Genomic DNA, 24,947 nt, shown 5'->3' with positions numbered 1-24,947 from the left:
CTAGGCTATGTTCTGTGGTTCTGTCCCCTTCCTAGCGGGGCCTGGTAATTGGCTGGTAAAGGATTGGCACAGCTTTGTGATGCCTTTGCTGTAGCAGGGCGGCAGGATGAGGACAGTTTGCTATCTAGATAGGTTTTTAACTTCTTAGTCAGATCCCAGTTAGTCCGTGATTTCCCATCCTCTTGTCCTGGCCCTACAAGTGTGTTGGCTCTCTTGTTTATAACCAAAAACCAGGTGCTTCTGGGATCTCCAGAGAATGAGATCTTGTGCCAAAGGAAAGAGATTCTCCTCAGCTTTTAGGATGTCCTTTGGCTCAGTCTACTGTCATCAGGTCCCCTGAAGGCCCTCTCCCATCAGATGGATTTCCAGTCTTTTCTATCTATTTTTTATTTTCAATTGCTGGGTTCTAGATGGGAACAAAAGAAAACTAAAGGAAAGGGAGTTTAGGGGGGATAAATGGCTCAAAATTTCACTTTTGTTGGAGTAAAAAGATAGGACAGAGGAATTGGATGTAATAGGAGAGAGTGCTTAATCACTAATTTGCTGTGTGACTTTGAACAAACCAGTTTATTTCTCTGAGTCTTGTTTTTTTGCTTTTTGTTTTTTCAACTGTGAAATAAGGGGTTTAGACAACGGCATCATAGATTAGCTCTGATGGTCTGTAAGAAAGCCTTTCGTTTAACCCCTCTCTGAAATACATATCTTCTCACTATACCCCACAACTAGTTCTTCTCCTCCTTCATCCTCCTCCTCCTCTTCCACTTCCGCTTTTTTTTTTTTTTCCTTTCTCTTCCCTACTAGGATGGATTGAGGCAGTATAAAGAAATCCGAATAACTAATCAGAGTCCTCATTAACCCCCTGCTGGGATGCTCAAACATTCACTTTGCTATTTGTGAAGTAGAAAAAAAAAAAAGAAGAAGAAGAAGAAAAAACCCTCCCTACTTTTAAAGTTGATGTGTTATTAATCCCTTAGTTCCCAGCCCCACAGGTCTGAGTCTCTCCCACGCATCCGCAGGCCAACCAGCATGGAGCCCACTACCTCAAGGCTATTTTGCCTCTCTATTATTCACTGGCCTAGAAGAGAGGCAGTCTTGGTGGGCAGTGCAGTGTCCTGCTTGGAGACAGTCACTTTGTTTCTTCTGGCCTGATAGTGTTTCTTTTAGGTAAAGATCCTGGTGGATTTAATGGCCACGGGGGTCAAGGAGGAGGACACACGACCCAGGTGAGCGAGGGTGCATTTCTGTGCCCGTGCCTACCTTGTCTGGGTAGTGCCGGAGCCCCGATCCAAGGCCGGGATCTGGTGATGGACGATAGCATCAGCACTGCCCCCGAGAGGATCTTATTCATTGCCCAGCCAGAGAGCTGGGGTAGAGGGAAGCGTGGTGGATGTCTGGGCAGCCGTCCAGCCCCTCCCTGCATTGTAGATCCAGGACGTCCCTTAGCTGCTCCAGGGCTTCCCTGGCCCCATCCCACAGGGAATGGTCACTGCCGCACTTGTGCCTCTGTTTCCAGGGCTTTACCTCTCAGCCAGCACTGTTCCTTGTGGCATTGAGTGGGTGCAATGTTTTTTACAATGGTGGGAATGAGGGGTAGAAAGTTATAGTAACAAGACAGTGCCTACTCTTAAGGAGATAATGATTCAGTTGAAAACACAGTCTGTCTGTCTCTCTCTCTCTCTCTCTGTCTCTCTCTCTCTCTCTCTCTCTCTCTCTCTCTCTCTCACACACACACACACACACACACACACACACACACACACACACATTTAATTAATAGGGCTGCAGGTCAGTATATCATAAAGGCCAAGTGTGGATCCCAGAGTGCTGGAATTAGTTCAAAGAAAAGGACTTGTCAGTCTGAGGTGGTCAGGAGCCTAGCCATAAATGTCAAGACCTGATTTCTGTTTAGTCTTGAGATCTGTTTTAATAATTTTATTTGGCTTGTGTTCTGTCCTATATATACTTACATACTTCAGTATTACTTCCCCTAACCTGTAAATACCAAGAAGGCAGGGACTGTGTGTTTATAACTCTTCTTTGTGTAGTGCCCAGCACAGAGGGTCATGTGAAATGGCGCAACTAATTGAAGTTTTGTAATAGTGGACTTGGAATATGTGATATTGTCAAGTAAGTTAATCTTATCGAAAACTCAATTTCTTCATCTGTAAAATGGGTATGATAACACACTATCTACTTCATAGGCTTTTCTAAGTTTCAGTTGAGGTGATGATATAAAATATCTTTTTGAACCACAAAGGTCTTCTGTATTTTAAAATAATTCATCAGAACTCGCTTCTTGTCAGGCATCTCCAGACACCACATGGGATTGTTTGGCTGGTCATTAACCCTTTGTCTCTTTCTGACCTGTATTTTGCCATTGGGTAGCAAATGTACCCCACCATTCCTAGTTCTAAAGATTTGAAAGTGGTTCTTGAAAAAGACAAAGAAGAAAGGAGCAAAGGGTGTCAGAATCACTGATTCTCTTGGCATATTGTTAATGCTTGGATTTGGTGCATATACACATACCCAGGAGTATTACATCTTCCATTTGTATCAAGAGCCTCATATTTGCTTTGCTAATACCTTCCTTGTCCCTTGTGACCCCTACCAGCCACCTCTAAAGGATTGTTTTTTTTCTGGCCTTAAGCTAGAAGATCCTCTTTTTGCCATTAGTTTCCTAGATTCAGTGTTTGGTCTTATATCCCTGGGATGGATTGGGTATTTATTGGAGCGCAGATAGCATATGGGAAAGGAGAAGGGAGAGCAGTAATAATAGCAAGAGTACAAAGATTGTGATTTGGGACCTTACTCTTCTAGACCAACCCATAACTTAAACATAAATCCTCTGAAATACCTCTAAAAAATGGTCATCCAACCACTACTCAAAGAATTCCATTGAGGGAAAAATTCACTATCTCTCCAGGCAGCTCATTCCACTTTTGGTCAACTCTAATTATTAGGAATTTTTTTCTTATATTGAGTCTAAATCAGCCTCTCTATAACTTCTACATATTGTTATTAATTCTATTCATATTTATTCTGAAAACAAACAGAATAAATTTAATCCCTCTCTCGTGTGATTTGTTGTTGTTCAGTTGTGTTCCATTCTTCATGACCGTATGGACCAGACTGTCCACTGGACTTTCTTGGCAAAGAAATGGAGAGATTTATTCTCCTTTGGATTAAGGCAAACTGAGTTTCAGTGACTTGCCCAGGATCACACAGTTACTAAGTGCCTGAGGCTAGATTTAAACTCAGATCTTCCTGATACATCTTCCTGTATATCCCTTGATACACAGCTGCCTTTTTTTTCTCAGGATAGCTCTTTAGATACTTGGACCCAGATCTTATGTTCTTTCTAAGACTTCTCTTCTTAAGGCTGAATATCCTTAATTCTTTCAATCTTCATGTTGTATCTTCTCCAGATCATTCACCTCCTGGTTACATTCCTTTGGATTCACTCCAGTTTGTCAATATCCTCCCTAAAAATTGACCCCCCACAGGTAGCATGGTAGTCTAGATGTGCTGTGATCAGGACACTATAGCAGGATGATGACCATCCTCATTCTAGACATTGATGCAGCTTTTTACCTTCTCTCTATTGCCTGCTCTGCTCCTTTAGTGGAATTTAACTTATGACTCTGATACTGAATAGCCATGTGACATCACCCCTCCACCCCAAGTCCTATCCCCAGGAAATCCCATCATTTCTCTAAGCCATAATTTTCTGCTTCAAAATGGGTTCACTCCCTAAGAGAGCTGATATATGGAAAGTACCTTATAGAATTTTAGTGTTAGATTAATAGGAACTGTTCATCATGATAACAATAATAATGATACCCAGTGCTGGGGCAGCTGCTACTGTTTAGCATCATTCTAGAAAAGAAAAAAGGGAGATATTCTAGCAAGGACATGACCTTTCTGCTCACCCATAGTTAGCATGCCCAAGCACTACTTGTCGAAAAGAAATTCTTCCAGGCTTGAGGGACTCAGCCTCATCAGTTTGGTGCAGAGGCAGAGGGATATGCTATTAGTTGTCAGGGGGATCTTAACACACATCAGGAGAAGTTTGAAAGGTAATTGGAAGGCACTATAATGTTGGAGTCTGGAGCAGGGACACGATTAAAACAACACTGGACACTAACTGCTGCTACATGTAGAGTGGACTCAAGTGGAAAAGGATAGTGAAGATTCCTTTGATGGATTTTTCCCTTCAGTGGTAAGCATTCATCCAATATTCAGTCAATCATTTAAGAATATAAGCTATTCACCTCATATATCCACTGATTATACAGGACTGAGGGCCTTGAATTACAGTGGCTTCTTTAGTTTGGTTCAAATGACCAAACTGTGTCCCTCCCTTCCCTTTCCCTGAGGGACTTTGAGATAGGGCACGACAGTCAGTAAGAATTTCCTCTAGAAAGTTTTAGGAAGAGACAGTAACAATTAGATTAGAGTCATGTAGCAGAGAGAAGACCCTACTTCCCCACTCTGATACATTATTTCCATTGTTATGCTAGATGGGGATCTAATGTTCCTCCAGATGCCATATGGCACGCCTGAGGATCCTACTTTAAATCATGACATACACAAGACCGATCTAAGAGACATAATGGGGGGAAAGGAAGAAGTACTGGTTAATAGCATCATCAGGCTTCCATTCCAGATTGGTTGCGTTCCAGAGTTACTTGGGAAATTCATATAATTTCTCTGAGCCTCAGTTTCCTCACTTATAAAATAAGAAACGGATCTCTAAGAACCATTTCAGCTTTCATTGGCAGAAAGCAAATTTTGGGAATCTGGAGGAAGAACTACCGCTCTCATGTGCATCCCCCATCTCTCTCTCTCTCGTGGGTTGGATTAGCCTGGGTCAGAACAGAATGTTTGGAAGATGGTCATTTAGTGTGCTGTAATGTGCAGAGAGCTGGTTTCAGAGCCAGGAAGATCTAAGTTTAGTCCTGCCTTGACTTGACATCCATACAAACTATATGACCCTAAGAAATTCACTTAATCCCCTAGTAACCCAGACAACTTTCTAAGCTTCTTGGACAGTGGATTCACATGTACTTTGGTTGAGAGGGAATTTCCTTATCAGGAATCTGAGTTTAAATCATAGATTTAATTTAAATTTAAATCATAGATCTGGTCCAATTAAAAAAATAAAGTAAAGAAAGCAAATTGGGGGATTTGTCACCAGAATAATCTTCCCTCTGAAAAAACAAACCACCAAAAAGCATAAAGTGCCATTAAAATATTAAAGTAGTATTATACTATTCTTTGCCATTGCTGCTGTCCCTTCATTTTAACAGAAGTACCTACAAAGACATTTGCCTCAAGTAACGACTAATTAGTTAATGATGGAACCTGAACTAAAACCAGAGGCCCCAGTCTTTTCTTCTTCTTCTTTTTTTTTAGTTTCAATAGTGTTTTATTTGTTCAAATACATCTAGTTTTCAACATTCATTTTTTAAAAACTTTGTGTTCCAACTTTTTTTTTTTAACCTCCTCAAGAGAGCAAGTAATCTGACTTAGGTTATGCGTTATCCTTTTAAACATATTTCCAAATTTGTCATGCTGTGCAAAAAAAAAAATAAACCAAAAGGGAAAAGAACCATGAAAAGGAAAAGAAAAACGTACTAACAAACAAAAAGATGAAAATACTATGTATGTTTTGATCTACATTCAGTCTCCATAATTCTTTCTCTGGATGCAGTTGATATTTTCCATCCCAAATCTATTGGAATTGTCTTGAATCACTGCATTGTTAAGAAGAGCCAAGTCTATCACAGTTAATCATCACATAATCTTGTTGTTACTGTGCACAATGTTCTCCTGTTCTGCTCACTTTACTCAACTATAGTTCAAATAAGTCTTTTCAGGCTTTCCTGAAATCAGCCTGCTCGTCATTTCAATAATATTTCATTACATTCATATACCATAATTTATTCAGCCATTCCCCACCTGAGGGGCTTCCACTCCATTTCCAGTTCCTTGCCCTACAAAAAGGACTGCTACAAACATTTTTGCACATGTGGTTTCTTTTCCCTCTTTTATGATCTCTTTGGGATACAGATCCCAGTAGTGAGACTACTGGATCAAAGGGTATGCACAGTTTTATAGCCTTTTGGGCATAATTCCAAATTGTTCTCCAGAATGATTGGTTCATTTCACAACCAGTACTCCCAGTCTAATAATGATCTTACCTTTCTGTGAATTTCTCAGGCTTTGGAGCTGTTTGGAAGCTGGACTAATGTTCAGAGTGAACTTTTGACTTTCATATGTCCTAGAGACTCCCTGTTCATCTTCAGTGGCAAAGGAAGTATTTTGGGTAGGCATGGGGATAGAAATGGAATTTTATAAAATTTTATTTTTTTCTTATTATTCCTCTTTTGATGTCCTAAAGAAGCCTACTATGACTGAAATCTCTTTAAAGGATCAGCTGTAAATCTTCCTTCAATTGGAAGTTGTGCCTTTGGCTGCAGGTCACCAGGGCTGCAGCATCTCCATATTAAGTATAATCATTGAAGGAGGGAAAAGGGACCTGAAAAAGGGGGAGAGGCACAGAGAGATTAATTTCTTCAATGTCATCTTTCTTATTCCTTTCTTAATGATGGAAATTTACATGTGAGGGGAAAATCCCAATTTCCCTTGGAAGGCATAAAGGAAGGAGCCTGCCTGATATGACAGTTTGGCAAGTTAGGTGTGTCTCTTCGTGTGTGTGTGTGTGTGTGTGTGTGTGTGTGTGTGTGTGTCTGTCAGTCTGTTATTGAGTCTCTTGATTTGCAACTCTCTGTGTGGCTGTGATTGTGACAAGGAATATGTGTGACACTGAGTGTCTGTAGGTGGCTATGACAGTAGCTCCGTGAGTGTGATTGAGTGTAATTGTGTATATGTGAAATGGGTGCCTCAGTGACTATGTGTGTGTTTTGTGTGTGTGTTTCCTAAGAAGAAAATGATTTCTCATTTTCTGCATAAATTACTGCAATATAAAAGGCCATCCAGAGCTCAGTTCCCTGCATCTCTTTGAATAAAGCAATATTATCAGGGGCTGGCCCCAAAACTAGTCCCAGGAGAGGTTTTTCCAAGATTCTTTGTCAAATGAAATGTCACCGACTCACCAAATGATGAGAAGAATTTTTTCTATTTATTTTCTAAGTGAGGCACAGAAAGGAGCTAGATCCCTCCTAGTTTGTCCCCTCCTAGCAGTGTGGGCAGGTGGGTTATGTTCTACCTATGCTTATTTCCTACAAGACAGGAATATAGTCCTACTTCCAAAAGATCTGAAGTTGTTAACTTCCAAGTATTGTGTTGATTAGCATATTTTCTGTCAGGTTATTTTTTCATGTGAAAATACATAGAAATCTCATAGAATCATGAAGAATTAGAGATAAAATATAATATCTAACAGTTACATGATTTTAAAACTTAAAAATTGTCTTACATGATCATCATCACAATACCCATGTAAAGTAGATATTATTATTGTCCCCATTTTATAGATGAAAAATTAAGACTTAAGAGAATATAAGTGACTTTCCCAGAATCACTAAGCTAGTAAATTTCAAGTCATTCTGATTCCAAGTCTAGAGCTCAGAAAGAGAAAGAGGTGATAATGTTGGGGGTTATATGTATTATGGACTCTATAGAAACAGGAGGGGTTCCTGCCTAGAAAAGACGTTGTAAATCAACTGGAGAGGACATGGTTTGTCTAAAGATACAGCCATTTTAGGTAAGAGCTGGAATTTCATCCAAGAGTTCAGTGCTCTTTTAAATATACCCCCTGTATTTCAACCATTGGATTCCAGTTCTGGTATAGCAAGGTTGAAGGGAAAGTTGAATTGTAATAAGACTCATTCTAAAGTAGCTTGAAAAAGTTCCTGGTGCTGAAAAGGGTAGTTCCAAGTCTAGTTTCTCAGATCAGTCTTAGTAATAATTGATCACTAGCAGCCTAGGGTTTCTATGTTTTGCTTTGGGAGGGGGAGCCAAGAGTCACTCAGCTGAAAGAGCAGATGGAGATGAGAAAAAGTGACAGGTAAAAAGTCTAATGTGTTCTCTGTAGAGTTGAAGAAATGTCAGTGGGTTTGGTGGGACTGAAGGGTTTCCCCAAGAGAGGGAATCCTCTTGGGAGAATTTATTCATGGAGTTACAAGAGACATTTGCTTCTAGCTGAAATTTTCTATTGTAGTTTCCTCTCCACCACCATCCCAAACCTGACTACATTTCCCAGGTTGTCACTCTTGACTGGACATCATATCACTGTCAAACTTGAATCCCACATCTGTTCCCAGCACTCATGCTATCCAAGGCCTAAGATCTAAGTTCCAAAGTCCACACAATTCTAGAGTTAAAATGAATCTCATCTGCTACAGTCAATCAAAAGATTTAATGCCTCATACAACATTTCCTATAGTTGGTTATTCATTGGAATTGATTATTCATGATTTCTTCTGGAAGCTTTCAAGGGATAAACAAAACTTTCGATAACTTGGAGTGACTATCACTGACAGTTGAATGATAAAGTATGAAAATAAAAATTTCATATTGCCAGGTTACTTCAATTCACCAAGCACCAAGCACTAGTCTGTAAATGTTAAGAAAGCTACAAGAGGAAATCTTACATTTAAAGCTGCTAACTTACTTCATGGAGCAGATCGAGGCCATCTGATGTCAGCTCTCTCTGCTTTCCTCCAATCTTTTCAGCATCATCACCCATTCTTTTTCCTTCTCTTCATGGAAGAAAAGATATCCCTATTCCTCAATAAAGCTAATCTATCTAACAGCATCTTTGGTTCAATGTTTAGTACATAACATAGTAGACACAATAAATGTTTATTGACTTACTCATCTCATTACTTCTCACCTCTTCCAATATCTTACTCTGGCAACCTATGTATATATGTGTTTCTGTTGTTATCGGCTGTGTCTGTTTCTATGTCCTTGTCTTTGTCACTTTCTCTATTTCTGTCTGACTTCTCTCTTTTTCTGTTTCCTTCCTATTTGTTTACAAAGAGGCTTGGACCTATTGGATCTTTAAAAAGCTTTTCTTTGGCCTTTCTATCAGCTACTGTTCCATCTTTCTCTTCCCCATCATTGCTAACTTAAAAAAAAAAAAAAAAACCCAATACTTTCTACTATTTATTTATTCTCCCTTCCACCCCTTGCCATTTGACTTCTTCCCACCATTCTATTGTAATTGCATTCTTTAAAGTCACCAAACAAAACCAATGACCTTTTTTTTCAGTTCTTATTTTTCATGACTTTTATGCAGCATATGACACTATTGACAATCTCCCTCTTCACCTCTTCCCACCCAACGTCCTACTAGTTAACTGCTTGCTTCTTTGGTTTCAAAAGAACTAAAGCGTTCTGGTTTCTCTTCTAACTCCTAACTGTCCTCTCTCTCTCTTGTCTCTCTCTCTCTCTCGCTCTCTCTCTCTCTCTCTCTCTCTCTCCCCCAACCCCCATTGACTATCCTCTGCCATGACCCCTGAAAGTGATTGTTCACAAAGGTTTTGTTTTTGATCTCACTAAACCCTCTTCCCTAGCAATCTCATTCCTTTGATTCAACTATCAGCTCTATACAGGTGTCTTCTCTCTCCATGGCTTTAGATCTGACCTCTGCTGAGCTCCAGATTAGAATATCCCACTCTCTCCAAGATATTTGCACATGGATACAATTCATGTAACTTAAATTCAACCTGTTCAAACCAAATTTGTGATATTTGTGATTTTCCCCCTGTAAAACTTGTTTTTTATGAATTGACTAGCTCCTTCATTTAACCACCATTTGGTAATGAAATTCATTCAGAAAACATTTATTAAGTGCCTACTATGTGCCAGGTACTGTGTTAAGTGCTGGGCATATAGAGAAAGCCACACAACAATTCCTGCCCTCAGGGAGATTACAATCTAGTAGAGGTTATTGTTGTATTGTCAGTTAGTAGTATTTGACTCTCCTTGAGTCCATTTGCTTTTTGCTTTTTGACAAAGATACTGGAATGATTTGCCATTTCCTTCTTTATCTAGTAGAAGAGATAGCACATTAAAAAAAAAAAAAAAGTTGAAAAGTGGGTGGGGGTGAGATGGAATTGAATAGGCCAAGTGAGTTTCTGAGTTGATTTCATCTTTTATGCTGAGTTTCCGCAGATAATGAGGTCCAGGAAGGCAGGTTACTAGCTGTTTTTTTCACTCCCAAATTTGAAATCTTGAGGGCCCCTCTGACTCTTTTATCCAGCCCTCTCATTTTGCACATATAGTCAGATGCTAATATTTGATCTCTACAATATAGTTTGCATCTGGCCCTCTGTTCTTCAAACTACTTCTGGTCAAACCATTCTTATACATAGATCTTTCTATTCACAGTTTTTTTAAAAATTATTTATCAATTTTTTTTTAACATGCATTGCTTTATGAATCGTGTTGGAAGAGAAAAGTCAGAACAAAAGGGAAAAACCATGGAAGAGATTAAAAAGAGGTGAACATAGCATGTATTGATTTACATTCAGTCTCCTTAGTTCTTTTTCCAGATGCAAATGACATTTTCTGTCCAAAGTTTATTGGGATTGCCTTGTATCACTAAATCTCTGAGAAGAACCAAGTCTTTCATAGTTGATTATCACACATTCTTGCTGTTATTGTGTACAATATAGTCCTCATTCTGCTTGTTTCACTCAGCATCAGTTCATATAAATCTTTCCAGGTCTATCTAAAATCAGCTTGTTCATCATTTTTATAGAACAATAATAGTCCATCACCTTCATATACCACTATTAAAGTTATTTGAGCATTTCTAATTGCCTACAAAGTAAAATTTAGACTCCTTTACTCAGTGTTTCAAGGATGCTCATCCACTAAAGTGCCCCTCTCTGACATTCTAGCCTTATTTTATATTGCTTCCTTCCACATACTCTACATTCTAACCACTTGGAATAAGTCTGTCCCTCTTTTCTCATAGTTCCCTCTGTACCATAAATTAAATTTTTCTTTCTCTTCACATGCCTATTGCTTTAAATGTCACCTTCTCCAGGCAGTCTTTCCTGATTTCATCTCTCATATAATACTTGATTATTTGTATGATATTATGCATTATAGCTATCCCAATGTATATAAAGACTGTGCTGAATGTGAGGTCCTTGTCTTGTCTAAATATTATATCTCTTTCTGTGCTTAGTGTAGTATTTTGCATACAGTTAATGTTTAATTCGTGTATGTTGAATGAATGGATGAAATTTAAGATCTAGTCCCATTTTTTGGTGAGATTACAGTTCCATTACAACAACTAAATTCACACATGTAAAAGAAAGAAAATTAAGGCGATTTGTGACTAAATGCCAAAACGAATAGAATAAGTACTAGTCCAGCCAGCTACACATGTGCTATAGATGTTTTTCTACTCAGGGAGTTTAGACTGTGGTTGAATGTAGTTATAAGTGTGGTTCATCCTTCCATGCAAATTGAGCAAATCCTCATTATCTAAAGCCAGCTAAGAAAATTTCCAGTTGTTCCTTGTCTGGGAAACATAAAGTGTGTCCTGATGCTCATTGGCTAATAGAGGAAATTCCCAAAGCTCTTTGGAGACATTGTCCTCTCAGGACTGCCCCAGTTTTCCAATTCCTGGGAGCTAACTAACATGAGCAGCTCTTTAGAAGTGAATCTGTTTCTGTACATTGATGATTGATGTGAAGTATTATGTTTCCAGAGTTCTCTCCCCCTGCCCCCAATCCTTTCTTGCTTCTGGGTACCCAGGCCAGTTAGGTCACACTGGACCCAGTGTCCATAGCATCTATTGCCACTTTAGTCTCTCTGGCTACCTCCTATGGAACCTGGAACTGCCTGTCAGGTTGACTGTTAATTGGGTGTTCAGGGAACCGGGGCTGAAGTTTAGCCTCCCGGTCAAGGGACTACAGGGGGAGCAGACTGCTTGCTGGCTTCTTAGAGGGAAAAGATCTGTGCAGGAATGAAGAAGAGGAGGGGCTCTCTCCTCTCAGCTTCTGAGGAAGAGTGCCCCAGCTCCCCTTCTGCCTCCTAAAGGGAGATAGTTGAGGGGTACAAATGTTGCCTAATGGCAATGGGCTTTTAAATCTGGAAGGTTGCACTGCAGCAGCAGCCTTCTCATCCCCCTCCTCCCAGCCTGCCTCTCATTCTCCTCTCTTCTCTGTCATGTCAGTTGCTCGCCTTATACTCAGTGGAATTGCTAGCAGTGATAGAAAGGAGATTAGAGGTGATATTTCTGCCTTCAAGCCTTCTCCAGGCTGTTGGAAAACAAGTCAAACAAGGTAAGTTGTTAGTTATGGGGGAAAAAATCTATTTATTTCAGTAGAGCCCTGAAGGTGAAATGTTGGTGTCACCTCTGATCTTATTTCTTCTCTCAATCGTGTATTTTATTAATCCCCAAGTGGGGAGTCAACCCTGATTTTTCTTTCCTAATACTAGTGTAATATAGTGCAGTATAGTATAGTACATCCTCTTTAATGCAGAGTCTAGGAGGAGATAGATAGAAGCAAGAGGGGAGAGGGAGAACAGAAGAGGGAAAGGAGGAGAAAGAGTGGATTTGACTGGTGAATCAAGATTGTTAGAGACCCTTGGAAGAAATTACTCAGTATTAGAAAGGGCAAGAAAATAGAAAAGGTGGAATGGGTACTAAACCTAAAAGTCCCATAGGTTTCGGTTCAAGTCTCAGCTCTATTACCCTACTCACTTCATGACTTTGGATAAAGCATGTCATCTTTCTTGAACCCTCTGTCTCCTTTGGTATAAAAAAGAGAATTTGGACTAGGGCGGTTCTACGGACCTACATTTTTCTAGGCTTATGATCTTGTATTTAACTCAGTACTTCCTAATCTCTTCAAGTGTAAAGTGTTTTTTAAAGTCAAAATTTTTTGCAGTTTTCCATATGATGGTAATTGTACTATTAGTATTTACTGGTAGAGAAAATACCTGATGACCCCAAACTACCATATAATGCTTAAGATTTGTTTATTCGGGTCTACAATCTTTTTTCACTTTTTTTTTTCACTCCTAGAACCCCTAGAATTTGCCTCATAGAATCCATTGGTTCTGAGCCTTTTCACTAGATGGACTCTTAGAACATTCTGTGAAGTCTAGCAGGTAGAACTTTCTTTCCCTTGGGTATTCTTGCTTTTCTCTCTAATCATTGTCATTTTCAAGGAAGAAGAGAAAGGATGGGAGAGGACAAAAAAAAAAAAAAAAAAAAAAAGGAAGAAGTAAAACAGAGACTCAGGAATCACTGTCCCTTGTCCAGAAGCAAGTGTAGGTAAAATCACCAAAAAAGAAAAAGAAAAATGGTGTTGTGCCCAATGGCTTTCAGGACATCTTATGCATTTTCTTTTTCTCCAGATGAGGAAGAAAACAGCATAGGTGAGCCTTTAGGTATTCTCAACCTCCCCTGTGGTCTGCTCACTATCTCTAATACCATGATGAAGCAGTACTCACCAGGACAGAGAAGTGAGCAAGGAACTTTTCCCTTTTCCCAGGCAAAATTCCCAAGTACTTCACTTGTGGGGCCATCTTTAGAGAAAAGCTGCCCCTAAGCAATTTCCAGATGAGTTCCTTATTTAGAAAATGAACTAACTTTAAGAGCTAATAGCGAAAATCCTTGGATTCCTTTTTCTACATATAATTCTCTTCCTCTGTAGCTTTGGGGACAGTGTCTTACTTGCTTTGTATTTCAGCTTTTACAGTTTAATTTTATGATAAAAGTAGCCTTCCTTCCCCTCCTCTCTCCCTCCCACTCACCCCCCGCCCCCCAAAAAAAAATAAAGGCCTTGATCAGATCTACAAATATTGTAGGCAGACTTCTGTTCTGCTCCTGGCATTTCTCCTAGAGTTGACAGGCAGCAAACACCATATCAATTGTTCTTTGGCCCTTCCTAAAACCACATTGGCTCTAAAGTAGGTAAACATTATCCAGACATAAAGTCAGTCTATTAAGGAAGATTCTGGCAAGAATCTTGCCAGCAATGACTGAGAGACCCCCCCGCTGATTGTCACAGGACAATCTATTCCCTTTACCTTTATAAAGATGAACAATGGGAGCATCTTTGAATTCCTGGGACAAAACCTCCTCTTTTCATAATCAGCAAAAGCAATACAAGGCCAGTCTCAAAATCTCTCTTGAGAACTTTAGAATTGTTTGTATGACACGGGCGACACTAGCACAGGAACACCCAGCATCAAGTGCCTTCATCAGAGAAGGTGCTATACTCTATTAGCTTAAGAGATACATGATATGTGCAAAGTTAAAGAATCCATCCCAATGTTCATAGGGACTATTTGTGTCCCACCTGTGGCAGAGCATTTCCAGCTTGTATCAGTCTGGTCAGCCACACTCGGACACACTGTAACTTGATTCTAACATAATAATGTCATTTGGTCCTTTTTGAGAAAGAAAGGACCACAATTAAGTGGCTTAGTCTTGGAGCAAGAACACTCCATTCCCATTGCCAAAGGCTTGGATTAACTTGCCAAACTGCTGAGAAATAGAAAACTTCAGCCCTATCCTAATAACAACTTCTGAGGACATGGGGAAGGAGAGGAGAGGGGGATTGAGTGTGGTCAGTTTCTTTGCTTGCTTGACATTTAACACCCAATGCTCCGAAGCACAGAGGTTCCATTCACCTCAAGCTCTTGGTCTCAGCCGCTGTCCCCATTCAGAGTCCTAAGACCTGGCTGTGGCATTTCATTCGCATATTTTCTCTTCATTCTCATGGCTCCCATGCAACTCTTGCCTCTGTAATTATCTATGATGTTGCCAGGACCGAGCTGAGGATGGCCTCTGGAGATAATGTTTCCTCTTCATTTCTCATGGCCTCTCTAAGACCTTAGTTGAATATGATACCGAATCCTTCTCTGATCAGAAATACCACTGGCATTATCTGTGCCTCTAAGTGAATCTCATCGCTGGCTCTTGTAGAGAGAAGAAGATCCAAAGGTTGAGGTAGAATGGAAACCTCTGAGAATATAGACCCAGGATAATAACATTATTCTAAACATTTTAATCATTAGTGTGTATGTGCACATACACATACTTCCCCCCCACACACACACACACACAGAGCAGTGTGCTATAGTGGATAGAAAGCTGGCCCTGCCTCTGACACATCCCAGTTATATTACCCCTAAGTCACTTAACCTCTAATTGCTTTGGGTAACTGTAAAACTTTAAGTTGCAGAGAAAGTGTTGACCTGAATTTATAAAGGAAGTTTCCTCGTCTAAAACTTTACTAGTCCAATTAAATGGCAGGTTCAACCTCAACCCTTCTCTTTTAAATGTGAGTCACATAGTATTGTCAGAAGTAGCATGCTCCTAAAGCACAGCTTCCTAAATCAGAAGCTGTCCATTTTCCATTATACTGCAATGACCTTTCCCTGCTCATCCCCATCATCCTGTAGAAACAACTGTTCCCTAGAATTACGTAATATTATATTTCTTCAGAAATAATAAATAATCTGACTTGCTTATTGAAGTAGATGAGACAAAAGTGAGGACTACTAACATATTGGTTTTCCACTCAATCTTTATACTTTCAAACAAGGGAAGGTGGGAATAGAAGTCACCTGAGTCTGTGGAAATTCTGTATAGTTTCCAATTAAGACCAAAAAAGCATCAGAATGATGGGTTGAAATTTAATAAGATGAAATTTGAAGAAGTAAACTATAAAAAACTTGTAGTTAGCTACAAAAAGTCAATTTCACAGATTGGGGAAGAGTTTTTAGACAACAAACAGTTCTCTTGAAAAATAGTCACAAGAATGTAAGCTATTTGAGCTTCTACATGGTTTTTCACTTTTGTCTTTATATTTCCTGGTGCCTTAGAAAAACCCTGGCATAGGACATAAAGAGTCAAACTTCAAGTTTAAGTCTTACCTCTAATGCAGTGTGTGTGTGTATGTGTGTGTGTGTGTGAGAGAGAGAGAGAGAGAGAGATACACACACACACACACACACACACACACACACAGACGCATACAGAGAGGAAGAGAGAAATATCAGACCTTGTCATTCCCTTCTTAGTTAACTCCAGTGGCTCTTTATTACTTCTAGGATGAGCAATCAACTCTTCTGTTTAGCTTTTAAAGCCCTTCCTCCAGTGGACCCCCCAAGTCCTTCCATCCTTAAAAAACATTCCTGTTCCTCTTCAGTCCAGCCATAATGACTTTCTCTCATGCATCCTGCCGCTGCCCTGCCCATACCTGGAATGCCCTTCTTCACCTCATAGAATCCTTCTCTTCCTTCAAGTACCATTTGTTATATGAAGTCTTGAATCTTCTTTTCTTCTCCCCCACCCCCACCTTAAGTGCTAGTAACTTTCTTCTCAAAGTACCTTGCATTTATTTTCTTTGTCATCATGTATATATTCATATATGTACTATTACTCTTCACTTGTCACTCATTCCCTTCTGCTTCAGAATGTAATCTTTTTACTTACACCCTTTCAAATGAAGATTTTTTTTCATTCATTGTCTTTGAATTCACACTTGCTTACCACTTATTGTTCAGTTGTTTGAAGGTCATTTAGGATTTTCTTGGCACAGATATTTGAGTGGTTTGCCATTTCCTTCTCCAGCTCATTTTAGAGATAAGAAAACTGAGGTAAACAGTTCAGTGACTTGCCTATAATCACGTGGCTAGTAAGTGTCTGAGGTTTGATTTGAACTCAGAAAGATGAGTCTTCCTTACTCCAGATTGGTAATCTATTCCTGTATCACCTAGCAGCTCTTAGTGCTTACCACACTACCGGCATACAGCTGCTTAATACATGTTTACAAATTGATTGTTCCTGGGCAAGACCATAAATTACAGAACATTTTCTAGGCTGCATTAGAAAAGGAAGTCTTTTCATTACAGCAGTGAAAAATGGACGGCCCAAAAATGTTCAGGGCCTAAAACCATACCTTGCACATAGCACATAAGTATGTGCTTAATAGATCATTAATAAATAGAAGATTTGGGAGTTTAGTGAAATTTAAGGTCAATGAGAATCAACAGCATAATATGGCATCTATGAAAGTCAAGGTGATTGAGACTAAGGAGGTTATTAGGCTTTTTCTGGCCTGTGTTCACTTCTGAGAACCAGATTTAGGAATGACCTCGATAAGCTGGAGTGTATTCAAAAGAGAGTGGCCAGCATAGTGATCACCCTAAAACCCAGGTCATATGAAGATCTGTTGAAGAAATTTAAAGTGTTTAGCCTCCAGAAGTCTCAAGGAAAATATGGTGGCCAGCTTCAGGTATTTGAAGGATTGTCCTGTGTGGAAAGACTGGCCTTGTCCTACTTGGTCCCAGAGAACAGATATAAGAAGTTACAAAGAGGGAAATTTAGCTTCCAAGGAAATTCAAATTTCCTAACAATCAGAACCAAGTGTATGCTGGGAAATATTTAACAACTGTCTCTTCAGAAGAAAAAAAGTGACTCTTAATTTTAATCTGCATCATTAACATTTTCCTAAATCTAGACCAGAAGTGTTAAGTTCATGGCCAGTAACCTCCAAAATTCAATTGGAAATTGTTGAATAAAATAAATTGAAATATGATACAGCATAGAATGGATAGTAGGAGCCATCAGAAAATTATTGATGTCAAATATAGAAACTGGGTCTGCCTGGCTAATTGACTTAGAAAACCCCATAGTAGTATTTTCTATGTTGGATTGAATTTTTACTTATTTTGTTAAATAAATTTACCATTTGCAATTTAATTTGGTTTGGGCTGCAGTTGACTGGCCATTTTTATATCTCTGACCTAAACAATCAACAAAACAATAAATCAATCCCTGATTTGTAGCGTTTTTAACAATCAGTCCCCTCTCCCTGGTTATAGCTGACTCTAGCACGCCCTTGATTAGAATTGTATAGAAATGTGAATCTTCTTGCACAAAATGACTAACATGGAAATATTTTACATGATTGCACATGTATAACCTATATCAGATTGCTTACTGTTTCAGGAAGAAAGGAGGAAGGGATAGAATTTAAAATTCAAAACTTTTTTTTAAAAAGATGTTTTAGTATGTAATTGAGGAAAAAATAAAATATTATATAGAAATAAATTTAATTCATTTAAAAACTGTATCCAATATTAAAAGAATGTTTGATAGTTATAATCAGTTGTAAAAACAAAGAAAAAACATGAATTGTAAAGAAGAGGAACACAACTTTGGGAGTTAGTGGGCTCTGACTCCCTGGAGGTCTTCCAGTAAAGGCCCAATGACTGTTTTTAGGGGGATGTGGTGGAAAGGTATTAGATGTGGATTGATCTAGGTGATTTCTTTTCCACCCTGAGGTTCTGTGAGTTCTTGATCTGGGTTTGTTTCTACTCGGCTAAAATGGGTAATTGTTAGAATCCTTACAAAGTGTTAACTCACTGGAATTGATAGAAACAATGCTTAAGTTTACATCTTTGAAAGTTCACACATTAGAGTTCACAAGTCCCGGAGATTCACAAAGTTACACCTCCCACAATCCCACTCTCTCAGAGGAGGAGTCAACCTTTGGATTCACACCTTTAAGAGATCATATATAAGAAGCTCTTAGAGCCTCAATCAGGAGTCAGTCATCGAGGAGTGAGTGGGGAAGTCAGTTGAGGAGATTGAGAAGCCAGAGACTGCAGTCAGACAGAACTGGGGATTCAGAAGAGGAGAGGCTGAGGCTGCAGAGGCAGAGGCAAAGGCAAAGGACTAGCAACAAGAGTTCTCGGAACCAAGGAAAGCTTACCTGGCTATTTTAGAAGAAACAATAAAGGACTGAACTTTTGACAGCTGGCTGCATTTGAGGTGATTATTGATTTGAACTGAAACTAAGGCTACCTCCAAAAGCTCCCCAAGAAATCTGCTCCCAGAGAACTGCATATTTTAGAGAAAAGAAGAGAACTCCACAGGTAATCCCCAGAATTTATCTTAGGGGGTATCATCACACATATAGCATTGATTCAGAGAAATTTGTTGAAGATGAGTTTAAAAAAAACAAAAACATAAACCAAAAACCCAACTGAGGTGATTATATACACGGTCTATCCTTTTCCAAATAGATGGTGTTATTATCATTGTTATTTAAAGACAATATGGCATAGGGGATAGAGTGCTGAACTTGGAGGCTGGAATACCTGGATTTAAATTCTGCTTTTTACACTTAATAAGACTATGTCACCAGGGATGTGTTTTTCCTTCTAAGTTAAAAATGGATGAAATCACAAATGTTTGATTTGTTGTTGTTAATAATAATGGTGTTACCAAAAACCCCCTCATAATTGTATAACTATTTACAAAGTGTTTTCCTCAGAATAACCTCTCTCATCCCATGAAATATAGCAACACACACCCCTCTGACATCTGTCCCCTTCTGCTCTCACCAGCCACTACCTTCATTCAGACCTTCATCATTCTATCATCACAATCTTCTCATTGATTTTCTTGCCTCTAGTCCCTCCTCTTTTCAATTCAGATGTGAAATTCCTTCACATAGGTCTGACTATATGTATGTCACTTTCCACAGGAAACATCATTGCTTCCCTATTACCTCTAGGATGAAATACAAGCCCTGCTCTTTCAAGTTGTTTTCAGTCCAACTCAGCCTTCCTTTCAAGACACTGGATATTACTTTTTTTCATGCACTTGACATTGGTCTGCTTTTCATTTCACCTATCACCTTTTCCCATCTCTGGGTCTTCTCATAGGACTGTCTTCCTATTCTGAATGCCCTCCTTATCACTCCCCCTTGTAGGATTCCTAGTTTCCTTCAAGTTTAATCTCAAATGCTAAATCTTACAGAAAGATTTTTTCTGGCATGAAATTATTTTGTATCTATTTTGTGTTTACTTTTCTGTATACATATGCATTTCACCATTAGAAATATAAATTTATTGAAGGTAAAAATTGTTTTGTTTTGATCTCTGTAGATCAATACCTGGCACTTTTCTTGTTAGTCTTTCACTCCTGTCTCTTTGTGATCCAATGAACCAAAGCATGCTAGCCCCTTCTATCCTCCATTATCTCTGGATCTCTGTCCAAGTTCATGCTTGTTGTTTCTATGACACTGTCTGCTCACCTCATGTTCTGCCATCCCTTCTCCTTTTGTCTTCAATCTTTCCCAACATCAGGGTCTTTTCCAATGAGTCCTGTCTTCTCATTGTGTGGCCAATGTATTAAGCTTCAGCTTCAGTATTTGATCTTCTAATGAATAAATTTCTTTAGCTATTGACTGATTTGATCTCAATGTTTAAGAGACTCACAGAGGTTTTCTCCAGCATCACAATTCAAAAGTGACAATTCTGCAGCGCTCAATTTTCAGCTCAGCTCTTATATATAGCTATTGTCCAGCACATCGTAGGTGATTAATAAATGCTTGTTGAATGAATGATAAATGAATTCTCATTATGTAGATGAGGAAGCTGAGGCCATATGTTAAATAAGTAAATACCCCTCTTTTTCTCCCTTTTGCCCAGAATCTCAGCTTCATGCTATCTTTTTGAGACTTTTTGTGATGTTCATTGCAATCTGATTTCACCATTATAACAAATATTGGAGGCAAGAATCTATGCCCCAGGAAGGAGTCTTGTGTCTCCTTTTCCACTAAGCTCTTTGGGCCCTCTCATTTGGTTCTCTGTTTCTATCAGTGTATGATTGTTTTTACCTTCTTTCTGAAGAGCTTAGTTGGAAGGTAGGAAAGGGGGAGGGCAGGCTGTTGTTCTGGCTTTTTGTTTCAGCCCTTTTTTGTGTGAATGGGAGTTCATTAACAAGTCTGCCTCTTCTCTCCCAGTTTAGCCCAACAAGCTGTGCCCTGGTTTCCCCTCCTTTGCTCCTAGGGAATCTGGCCTCCCTCGTGATACCCAATGCCCTCCTTTTCCCAACCTGAAAACAAAGCTCAGACCCTGGAAGGGAGCGGGAAGTGGGTGGAGGAAAGTCTTGTTCAGACAAATTTCTAAATTTACATTTCCTTGCTATCTGTGCTGATATTTAGCTCTTCCTGTTGTCAGTCACTAGTTAATTACATTCTTTACTGAGGTGCAAATGTGTTTTTACAGGAGGCTAAGATGGTGTTAACTAGAAAGGAGCTGTTCAGTTAAAGATGCTTTTATTCCTGGTGCTAGGTTGGGGCTGAGGCAGTGGGACTTCTAGCTAGAGGAATGGATGTTGATGCCAGGAGGAGGAACTCTTCTGGTAAAGCCTTCAAAAGCTGAGTAATTCAAATTCGATTCAAACTTCCATTGATCCCCCCCAGTAGCTGCAGCTAGCTAGCACTTAAGGAGAATGGAACAGTTGAGGATGGTTTACAAAGCCCAGAAGTATTTAGTTTAGGTTTTATCTTGTTTTTATTTGTATCTCCAGCTCACAGTGCTTGGCACATGCAGGAACACTGAATTCCATACACTATTTCCTTGACTTTCAGGCAAGACTTCTCTTAGTCTCTCTTCTCCCTCTCTATCACTACTTCCCAAATCAATGATCAAATCAATAAATATCACCTTTGAAATTGTGAAGAGTATCAATTGACAAATGGTCAAAGAATATGAACAATTTTCAGATGATGAAATTAAAACCATCTATAGCCATATGAAGAATTGCTCTAAATCACTATTGATCAGGGAAATGCAAATTAAAATAACTGAGGTAACACCTCACACCTCCCAGATTGGCTAAGATGACAGGAAAAGGTAATGATAACTATTGGAGGGAATGTGGGAAACCTGGGACACTAATGCATCGTTGGAGGAGTTATGAATTGATCCAACCATTCTGGAGAGCAGTTTGGAACTCTGCCCAAAGGGCTATCAAATTGTGCATACTCTTTGATCCAGCAGTGTCTCTACTGGGTCTGTGTCTCAAGGAGATCATAAAAGAGGGAAAAGAACCCCACATGTGCAAAAATCTTTGTTGCAGCTTTTTGTGGGTGCAATTAATTGGAAAATAAGTGTATGCCCATCAATTGGAGAATGGCTAAATAAATTATGATGCATGGAAATAATGGAATATTATTCTATAAAAAAATGATGAACAAGCTAATATTAGAAAGGCCTGAAAAGACTTACACAAACTGATGCTGAGCGAAACAAGTAGAATCTGGAATACAGGTTCCAGTACACTTGGAATAGGGTACATCGTAACAGCAAGATTGTGTAATGATCAACTATGAAAGACTTGGTTCTTCTCAGAAGTTTAGTGATCCAAAGTAATCCCAATAAATTTTGGAGGAAAACACCATCTTCATCCAGGGCGAAAACTATGGAGAATGAATATAAATCAACACATGCTATGTTCATTTTTCCCCCTTTTTCTTCTGTTTTTTTCCCCCTTGGGTTTTTACCTTTTTTTCTGCTTTTTCTCTCCCAACATGATTCATAAAGAAATGTGTATTTAAAAAGTTGATGATGTACATATATAATCAGAAAAAAATTTTAAAAAAGAAATTATGAAGGGTGTGACTGGCTACTACCATATTTCTGCACACGAGTCCTTATGATCCTGAATTGTACTCTACCTCAGCAGCAACTATCTGCCCTTGCCGTTACTCCCTCATACCCATCCTGGTCAGCCCCACTCCATTCTTGTTCCTATTGCTCTCTATCCTACCTTTCCATTATGCTACATGGTACCTATTCTATTATTAACAAACTTCCCTTCATATTAGATCTGTCCTCCAAGAAAATACTTTGTGAATATCTCTTATTATCTAGTATTTAATTTTCTCTGCATATGTTCTTTCCCCCAAATGAATGTTAGCTTCTTGAGAGCAGGGACTGGTTTGTTTTGTGGCATTATATACTGGGCACTGTATAGACACAGAAAGCAATTAATAAATATATGTTGAATTAAATGAACTGAAAACTTGGATCATTCTCATTGGGTATTTATGTTTTGTTAGGAATATAAATCTTAACATAAGGAAATGAATTTTCCACTGAGCATTCAGGCAATGATAAGAGGAATTGGGGTGGGGGTGGGAAAGAAGAGTGGAGATAGGTTGAGAAGTCAGGCAATTCATGACTTTCCTAGTGATCCTAATATCCCAGGTCTTAAGCAGGCTATACACATTCTTTAAGGATTGGAGTCATGTGTGAGTCTAGGGGTCTAGAAGTCAAAGAAACAATAATAGGATGTCAGAACTCAAAAAAAGTAGAGATCAGTATTCTAAGAATTCAGATTCCCCTAGACACCTAGCCCAATGTGCCAAGAGTCTGAAACTTTAATAATTAACTCCATTCTTCAAAGTTGCTCTAGGTCTAGGACCTTGGAACTTTTCAGTTTTCAAATGTATGGGAGGTATATATGGCATTGTAAAAAGTCCACTGGATTTTGAGTCAGCTGACCTGGTGTGTTCCTATTACTGTTACTTGTACAGTGTTGGACTAGTTATTTAATTTCTCTGGACCTCAGTCATAAAATGAGAAGATGAAACTGCAGGTAAAAGATGTTGCTAAGCCCTGATACTCAGTGGCAGTATGAGTAGTGGCAAGTCATCTAATATCCCTGAATTTCAGTATTCTTGCCTCTCAAATGGGCATGATAATATTTCTATTATTCTGGGTTATTGTGAAGAAAAGATTTTTTAAAATCTAAACAACTTAAAATGTTAATTATTATGATTTTCTTTAAATTTTGACTTAAATCTTAGGGGAAATTGATGGACAACCACTTGAATTATATAGGATATCACTACTGTGGAATCATCCCTATTTATTCCCCATCTCCATTTTTTGACCATTAATTGTTGCTTTCTTTGCAGGCATTTTGTCCTTGGTGAAAAGAAAGAATTTCTAGCCCAGCTTGGAAGTGAGAAGAGAAGAATAACCCTCCTGTGGACAGTCCCAGAGGCAACCTGGGAGCACCACAAATAGTAAGAAATGCCTTTGTACCTTTTAACACAAAACACATAACTCATAATATCTTTCTTCCCCTCCTCCACTCCTCATTTCTTCTCCAGTTGCTACTGGCAAGGGCCTCTGCAAAAATGTTGTGGTAATCAGTCCTAAGATATAGTTATGGACCAGACTAAAGTATAGTTAATTGGGAGGAGGATTTTCCTGCTAGAGCCCAAACATACCAAATGAGAGTAATGTTTTTGAATGTTCAAGTGTAGCCAAAGCTTTGACTCTAGCCCAAGGTGATTCTCTTTTCTGTAAGTAGTCCTTATTGCCAATATAGTCCAATATACTTCCAATATACATTGTAATTACTTTAAAATGTTCTTGCCTTGAATGACTTAGAAGTCTAGGTAGTGAGTCAAGAGTTAGTAAGCATTAGTAAGCTAATGACTAGGAATTCTAAGAAAGGCAAAAGATTGTTTATGCTTGAAGCAGTTTACAGTTGAATGGAAAAGACAACCTTCAAGCAACTTTTCACATTCAGGATAAATTGGAGATGACCAAGAGAAGGAAATCAGTAGCATTAGGGAGGATTGAAAAAAGTGTCTTTTATAAGGTGAGACTTTAGTTGAGGTTAGGAGTAAGTCAGGGAAACTAGTAGATAGAGATGGAGGGAAAGGCAGAGAATCTGAGTCAATGCTAAGAATCTAGAGATAAAATGTCTAGTGTAAATGGGAAGGAGTTTCATGTCACTGGATTGCAGAGTCCATGGAGGATGTGAAGTATAAGAATATTGGACAGGTAGGAGAAACCCAGGGCTTTAAAAGTGAAATAGAGGACTTTATATTTGGTTTTGGAGACAATGAATAGCCACTGAAATTTATTGAATATGTATGTGAGAGTGAGCGAGAGGTTGAACTGATCAGATTTATGCTTTAGGAATATATTAAGTTAACTATTACCTTAATTATAGTAATTATATATACATCTAATAAAATTAACTTTAAAATAATAAATAATTAAGTTAATAAGCTAAATGGAAGATAGATTGGAGTTGGGAAACAATTGAGGCAGGGAGCCCAATCAGGAAACCATTGAAATATTTAAGAGATGAGGTAATGAAGACCTACCAC

The 24,947-nt window shown here is 38.8% G+C and overlaps 1 protein-coding gene across 5 annotated transcripts in view; it reads left to right on the top strand.

Annotated features, from left to right (window-relative positions):
* Positions 1 to 24,947, top strand: part of PKNOX2 (PBX/knotted 1 homeobox 2) — a 363,592-nt gene that overhangs the window by 191,987 nt on the left and 146,658 nt on the right. For 4 of the 5 annotated variants that reach the window (XM_051986748.1, XM_051986749.1, XM_051986744.1 and 1 more), the window contains exon 3: positions 23,736 to 23,846. The gene's annotated coding sequence lies outside the window, so the exon portion shown is untranslated. Of the gene's footprint in view, positions 1 to 12,201; positions 12,276 to 23,735; positions 23,847 to 24,947 lie in introns of those variants that run through there. The other variant, XM_051986746.1, reaches the window with a different exon arrangement.

This window comes from Antechinus flavipes, chromosome 3 (assembly GCF_016432865.1).
Source record: "Antechinus flavipes isolate AdamAnt ecotype Samford, QLD, Australia chromosome 3, AdamAnt_v2, whole genome shotgun sequence".
Classification (NCBI taxonomy): Eukaryota; Metazoa; Chordata; class Mammalia; order Dasyuromorphia; family Dasyuridae; genus Antechinus; species Antechinus flavipes.
This window is presented reverse-complemented; position numbering and strand designations above follow the sequence as displayed.